Genomic DNA, 8663 nt, shown 5'->3' with positions numbered 1-8663 from the left:
GGTATGTGACATTGCACAACAGGGTGGTTATCACGAAGGGACGGTTACTAGGATGGTTATTATGTAGAGATGGTAGCTGGCGACGTTCTTGTCGACTGGGTCGAAAGCATTGAACATAATCAACTTCTGATCAGTGGTGGCTCTGAATATTACAGAGGTCTTACTAGAAAAGCTAACAACAGCAACAACAGCGAGAACAACAACAACAATAGCAAAGGCAGCGGCAGAAACGGCAGCAACAACGATGACAACAATAACAACAACAGCGACAATAGTAGCAGCTACAGCAATGAGCCTCTACGATCAGATAACAGAATGGAACGTTGTGAGCTTTGGGCTTACAAACACACACACACACACACACACACACACACACACACACACACACACACACACACACACACACACACACACACACACACACACACACACACGCAAACACACACACACTCTCTCTCTATATATATATTTATATATATATACATATTTATATATGCATATACAAACATGTATATACATATATACACATACGCATATATACATATGCATGCACATATATATGCACATATGCATACATATACATATATACACATAATTATGCGTGTATGTATATGTACACATGCATATATATAGATTTTAAATATATACCTAAGCACAAAAACACACACATCCATATACATATATATGTATATGCAAATATGCTGGTCCACAAAAGCACTCGCACACATACATATGCACATATACAGACGTGCAGATATACAGGTACACACAAGCGCGTGCGCTCGCAGGCATGTGCGCGCATCTATAGTCACACACATGACAACCCTGTTTGACGTTGTCTGGATTCCAATGAAAGATCCTTGTTGCTAGGTTGGAAAAATCTTTTTCTGTCGGTAAGAAATTTTTAAAATAAAGCTAAAGAACATATGCATAACTGCATACATACATACACAGATATACATATATATGTTTAAATACATATGTGTGCGTGTTGTATATATATATATATATATATATGTATATATATATATATATATATATATATATATATGATATATAATATATATATATATATGTATATATATTGTATATATATATATGTTTGTATATGTGTGTGTATGTATATATATTATTTGCCACATTTGGTTGGAAAATGATCGTTACTTTATATATATATGCATATATACATATATGAGTACATATAGGCACATGCATACACACCTACATTCATATATATATATATATATATATTATACATAGATATATGCATACATGAAAAATACAACTACACACACACATATATGTATATATTTATGTGATGGGTAAATTGTCACTATTTTATTTTTTTATTTTGCCCATGCGCACTGTTTTTGATTTTGTTGACTACACAGTATTGTAGAGTCAATTGAGCACCGTCTGTGAGAAAAACAGCACCAGACACAGTCAGCATAATGATGTTTGGAGTGATCATTAGTGATGGCGACATTATGCCTCCATTCGTCTTCCAGTACAACCTCAGATTCAATAAGGAGACCTACATCAAGTGCCTGGAGGAGGTAATGCTGCTCAGGGTGAAAAGGGTGGCTGCAACCAGTAATATTTGTTGAAGGCAAGACAAGGGATGATGAAATAATTTTCAAATATAAGGTACACGAATATGAATAAACGAATATAAACGTAGAATATACATGATAATATATACATGACCTAGTACCGACTGTTACTATGTTACCTTGCAGTAGGGCTGACCTCCTGTATTTATCTGTCAGTCGTTATAGTAAGAGCCACGCTATAGCAACAAGTGTATTACGAGCTGGGAATGTGAAGAATATAATCATTGAAATGTGTTTTCTAATGAAATGTTCCTAGAAAAAAATATTTGTTTGTGATACTCTCACAAAAGACAGATTTACACGTGACAAGTATTGATAAAAAATCCACTGACTTGATGTTAACAGTGATTAGCAAAATACACAGGTAATATTTACAACAAAGCAATGTCCCTTCATTTTGGCAAATATAAGCCTCTTTATATGCAATTTCCACAACTGATAAGCAAAGTTACTATAGAAATATATAAGAACTATGAAAGAAGTGAACAAGATCAACAGCAAAAGCAAAAAATGCTATAATGGATTTAAATATGAAAGAAAGAAAGAAAAATGACTGTTGATCTATATAAGACTATCAGTTAAATGGCGGTATTTGTTATGTAAACGTGTAACTACATTCTCACCAAGTAAAAAAATATGACATAAATTTGAATATAAATTGATCACTTTGAAGCTGGCTTTAAAAGCTGTCAGTGAGAAACACTGGCATCAGAAGAGAGAAGCTATAGGGAAAATAATTAGCAATTCGGTGAAATCATTCAGAGTTTACTAAGATATGAGAGAAATGAAGTTCAGAAACACCTTCTTAGGAAGGTGCAGTATCATTTTAGAAAAAAATCTGGAGTGAAAGACAGAAATTTGACCAGGATGTTGTGGGGATGGAAGAAATTGGATGAAATATTGTTTGTGAATTGCATCAAAATTATGGCGAATCAATGGTGATATTTTTGAGACAGACTATAAGAGAAATACTTCAGGATAAAAAAAAAAATCACCAAGAAGAGACTTGATTGCTGGCTATTGATACAAAAATATATGTACCTCCTCTCGAGGGTATTTTATTGACTTTCACAAGGAAGATTTCAGTAGAGATATAAATGCACCAAAAAGGCTGATATTGGTTGAAACAAGTCTGGCTGAAAAAGAAAGAAAAGAAAAAAAGAAAAAAAGCTCATAAGCATGGCGAAGAATTACGGATCAATTACATGCTAGAATTTAATGTAGGAAATATTGACAGCCTGTCTGAACTGATTCCTCTTGCTTCAGTGTGATAGTAACAACATCACTACATTTACTGATAAATGAAAAACTGAGGAATGTGAGGAGAAATTATTAAAGGGTGTATCAGAGGTGTAATGACATTGGAGAAACTTAGTTCCGGTCAGGTTGCCTCATAACAAAAGCATTCGGGTCTGTTCTCCACTCGTGTATCCTGGAAACTATTTGATTTTCTAAAGTTCCAGAGATCATAATCAGGATTATAGAAAACCTAGCCTCATTTTGGGAGTTCAATACTTGGTGATTCTTGTGTCTTTGAGAGAATAAAGTTAGATACAGGAAGTGGTTGTATTGTCACTGGTGTGATAAACTATCGTAGGAGTACATATTTCAAAGAGACAAGTCTCTCTGTGATGATATTTATACTTGCTGTGAATTCCTTATACATTTGTTGGTGGAATCCGAACAATACTTAATTGGTTCACAGGAAGACAGAAACATCAAACTGAAACATCTTTCTGAAACACCTGAAAGTATAAGTAAAAAAATGAATGGTATGAAGCAGGGCCTTGATCTAAGCAAGATATTAATATCGATTCAAATAGAATCCTAATCATTCGACAAAATCTACCAACCAACAAAGTCAGAGGTGTACCTATGGACCAATTTTGCACATTTGAGGAATATAACATCATGAGAACTGGAAAGGAACTATTCAGAAAAAATACCCTGTTTAGTGACCAGAGATATTCTTCTGGGAGTTTCATAGCTCTACTGCAACAGATCATCAGACAATCTGCTTTTCAGGAGATGGTTATGAATGGCTATCATGTCAAATAGCTTTAGAATGACGATGCAACATAGATAAATATAGTAGTGTAACTTAGATCAATAACCGATATATTAGCTCTCACTCTGAAGGGTATGTTTTTGCAGTCTAGGACCAGAAAATAGCAACAAAATATCAGGCTGACAAAAATGACTCAGACAGTTTTCTCAGTGATGATGTTTATACTTGCAGTGAATTACTTATACTTTTGTTGATGGGATCTGAACAATGCTTGATTGGCTCACTTAGATGTAATAAATGAGGCTCGCATTATGGAATTATCACATTCAACCCACACCATGCGTAGCTGTTTGAAGATGCCATCACGATATCTTCCTATGAGATATGTTGTGGCCAATACCGAATACAATACAACCCATAGAATGAATAGTCCTGACGATGAAAGTATGAAAAATTATAGTGATGTAGGGACATACTCACCCATAATAAATCGTCTGTGAATCATAAGGATGCCGATCTGCGTTAGAGAAAAAAAGTGTGTACAATAAAATCAGTTGTCCAGATAATTTATTCTAACATTATTTTGATATTAGAATTATTTTACATTTTTTATTGTGAGTATAATGTTAAAAATGAAAGAAAATGAAAGTATTCGTGAGGGACTAATGAGAACTCTGCAGATACTGTAGGTTTATGCATGAGATTATTGAGGCCCTTCAGTTATATCGATGATTCAGCACTAAACAAAACATTAGAAACTAGAAGATACACAAAACTAGAAGATAACAGTTAACTAAGAAGTACAGTTGTAAGTCAAGAGTCGGTAACTAAATATCTTATAAATGCTTTGTTTTTTCTTTTACTCGTTTACTTATTTCTATCTTTTGACTGCGACCATGTTGGAACACCGCCTTAAGTCGAACAAATCGACCCCTGGACGTATTCTTTGTAAGCCCAGTACTTATTCTATCGGCCTCTCTTGCCGAACAATTAAATTACGGAGACGTAGACATACCAACATCGGTTGTCACGCGATACACACACACACACACCAACACACCACACACCACACACACCATTATATATATATATAATATATATATATATACACCATATATATACATATATATATACATATATATATATATATATATAATATATATATATATTATATATATATATATATATACATACATACACACCACACACACACACACATATATATATATTTATATATAATTATATAGGGGGATGTAAGTGGTTCGTAACCGAATATCACAGAGTGGTTTTGTCCACTGTAACGATTCTGTCATTCCAGACCGATACACAAACACACACGCGCGCGCGCATACAGTGCTGTCTCCTTGAATAATTTGCTATCTCGTTGCATGTCAATCATGACAACCACCACGACCACAGCCGTTACCATCATCATTACCACTATTACCGTCTTCACCACCACCACCACCACCACTACTATTAGCACCACGATTACACACCACCTTCAGCATAACCACCGTCACAAGATCCCCCACCCTACCACCCATCACACCCACATCGCTTCAGCGGTGGTCATCATTGCATCAGCACCACAACAACACCATTAACACCGTCACTACACATCACCTCCTGGATAACTACCGTCACTACAATCTCCTTTCACCACCACCACCACCACCACCATCACCACCACTACCATCACCACCGCCGCCACCACCACCACCACCACCACCACTTCACTTTACTTGCTAATGAGAAAGAGCAGTTTAAATTTCACACTTGAAATAACCTCTTTGAATGAACGGACAGCAGCAACGAAAAACAATTAGGACCTCCTCCTCCTCCTTCTGCTACTACTGCTGCTGCTACTACTACTACTACTACTACTACTACTACTACTACTACTACTGCTGCTGCTGCTGCTGCTGCTACCACCTCCACTACTGTTTCGAGTCACCTGTACTCACGTAGCTACATCGGCATCCGGATGTCTTATCACAAAAGAATTAAAATTATTTCTGCGTAGGAGGAAGTCAGTCAATCCTCATGAAGATCCGTACCTTAAGGCGGCCCTTTAGGTACACTGCAAAAATGCACAATCCCCTCTCCCCTGCTTTCTCACTTTCTCGGTCATCAGTAACCGTTATGTTTCCCTTCATCTTCATCTGTGTTTATTGTTTGTTTTTGCTCATTCCGCCCTTTCGCGGTCCTCCTCGCATTACTATTTCACCGGCTGGAGGTATTTTCTGTTTGATCATATTTAATGAAAGTAAGGATGTCCCAGTGTCGTGTTATACGATCAAACTACTTCACTTTCTCCCTTTTCATAATTCACTGAAAACTTTCTTAGTTCGCCATCTCAACAATTTCTTTTCTAATACACCGTTTGTTCCATATATTTCTCAATGGAATTCGAAACGTCATTTCAATGACCACCATATTTTTCTAACTTCCAGCACTCCACGCTTATTATTCTTACGTATGAAGTTCAGATGGAGTCATAATTATTGCTCTGAACTGTTATCCTGCCAATCATCACTACCGTGGCTTTCCCTAGTATTGCACAATACATAACAATGGTTTAAAATAAACTTCTATATCCAGTCGTACAGCACTTTCGATTAGCTGGACCAGGGGTCGGCAAGGTGGTTAGTATTGACCCTGGGTCAATACTTGGATAGCCCTATGTGGCTATCCAGGGGGGTCGGTAAACACTTGAAATGGCGCTGAGCATTTAAGGTTCTGAATTACCAACGACCTGAATCTGGTAGTCTACGGTAATTTAAGGTAAAAAATATTGGTTTCAAACTAGGTATCGATGTAATAACTAGTATTCACCAAAATATATTTCACATCAAATATTCCGAATATACCAATGTGAATTTTTATTGCTCTTTATCGATTCCGTTAATTATTTTCATTGAATTTCTTTAAAATATTTCTTATTAAAAAAGCGGTAACTATTCAAAAGAATGAAAGAATTATTGTTTTTGAATTGAATTATTATAAACGCTTTGGCTGTCCAAAGCATTTTTATGTTTCTTCAGACTTTTAGTTAGCCCTTGTTATATATTTCCTGAGTGGTATAAAGCTTCCTTTTCATATGTCCATAGTTATTCTGGTAGTTGAAATCATTTGAGAACGTGTATCATATATATGACGAACGGATGCCAGCGAAATATGCCCTGTGTACCATACGTGGCATAGAATAGGTAGAGGGTTAATCTAACTTTTAAATTTATTTTAGAAAATACATGATGGCTAGGGGAGCAATAAATTATCGACGATTCCATGAAGAGGTCAGCGATATTAAGAAGTTTGCCGTCCTCTGCTTCAATTTATCTTCACGAATAATAACTAATAATAATAAAACAACTACAAGCTCTATTTTTAACAGTTAATTAATAACAGTTTTCAATATGCTTTTGTAAGTAATTACCCAAGCTAACAGCCAATAAAACGAAATTATGTGTTTATTTGTACTATTTTTTTCCCCAAATACGGTCGAATTGTGTGTTAAAATTGTTTTGCTGCTGCAATCCATTAATTTTTTACTTTGATCTTATATCTTCCGCTACCTTGTTCCCAAATATCTAAAGACTTCAGCTTGCTTGAGCTTCAATCACCCGGATTCACTGTTCCTTTCCTTTTCTTTTATTACTTCTCATTATTTTACCTTTTCTCTGTCGGCACTTATTTCTATTCTATCTTTTCATGGCATTGTATCAATACGTATTGTTAGGTCTCTAAGTTACTAATTTTGTTTTATTAACTCAATAGTATTAACATTTCCTTTAAGAAAAAGCCCTCAAAACAACTCAAGGATTTCCTTGTTGTATATTCAGGAAACATTGAAAAACCTCTGTGAAAAATACATACTCATCTGACAGCAACTATTGTTGCAACACAATTACTTGAGAATTTGAAATTCAAATCAGTTTTTGCATATTTTTATGACTTTACAACATTTAATAATGTAAGGCTGATGTTAAATTATCTCATATTAATCCAAAGTGTTTGAAGACACGTGACCAAAAGCTTTTTTCAAAGTCCACTATGTTGGGACTAAGTCTATTTTTCTGCTGGAACCAGCCTGAGTTTTGCCAAACATCATTTTTCAGTGTTGGTTTTCGAGAAAATAAAAACAGTAAAACCCTGTTTAAAGACCCGTGGAGAGGCTGACAGAGTCTTAGAGCACCAGACTAAATGATGTCTGCTGTTATTATAGCTGTTTAAATTAAGGCATCGAGCCGACAGAATCATTAACACGCTGGACAAAATGCTCAACGGTATTTCTTCCCACTTTATGTTCTTAATTCAAATTTCGTGAGGTGACGATAAAAATAAGTACCAATCAAGCACTGGGATCGATGTAATCGATTACCCTCTCCATCCACCCAAATTTCAGGTCTTGTGCCTATAGTAGAAAAGAAAGGATCATAGATTTTTCTTTAGCTAAAGACTAGCGAGCTGGCAGAATCGTTGGCACGCCGGACAAAATGCTTAGGGGAATTTCGTCCGTCTTTACGACCATAGTTCAGATTTTGCCGAGATTGTCTTTGATTTTCATCCCTTTCGGAGTCGATAAATTAGTCGAGCACTGGCGCCGAAATAATCGACTTGTTCCTCGCCATCAAAATTTCAGGCCTTGCACCTATAGCAGAAAGAATTATATTTGTTTAGCTTAATGTGGTGAGTTTGCAAATTCGTTAGTGCATTTGAAAGATGCTTTACCGTAGTTATTCCGGTGCTTTAGCTTCTGAGTTCAAATTTAGCTGAGATCAACTTTGTCTTCCATTCTGTCATTCAAGTACCAATCAAGTAGTGGGGTCGACGGTATCGACTAAATAGCCCTGCTACCAAAATTCTGGCAATGTGCCTAAATCCGAGACAATTATATATACACATACGGTATTTATGTGTGTGTTTGTGTTCTGGTGTGTGTGTTTGTTACAACCAACACATCGCATATATATATATAAATAATATATATATATTATATATGAATATATATATATATATGTATATATATATATATATAT

At 35.6% G+C, this 8663-nt stretch overlaps 1 long non-coding RNA gene across 2 annotated transcripts in view; it reads right to left on the bottom strand.

Moving 5' to 3' along the window:
* Positions 1-2367: 2367 nt before the first annotated feature.
* The window catches only part of LOC118763039, a 75205-nt gene continuing 68909 nt past the window's right edge, over positions 2368-8663 (bottom strand). For both annotated transcript variants that reach the window (XR_004998790.1, XR_004998789.1), the window contains exons 2-3: positions 4102-4138; positions 2368-3358 (exon numbers count right to left, since the gene is read on the bottom strand). This is a non-coding gene — a long non-coding RNA (uncharacterized LOC118763039). The remainder of the gene's footprint in view (positions 3359-4101; positions 4139-8663) is intronic.

The sequence above is a fragment of the Octopus sinensis genome, linkage group LG4, assembly GCF_006345805.1.
Source record: "Octopus sinensis linkage group LG4, ASM634580v1, whole genome shotgun sequence".
Lineage (NCBI taxonomy): Eukaryota > Metazoa > Mollusca > Cephalopoda > Octopoda > Octopodidae > Octopus > Octopus sinensis.
The sequence above is the reverse complement of the archived record's forward strand: the minus strand, read 5'-3'. Positions and strand labels throughout refer to the sequence as shown.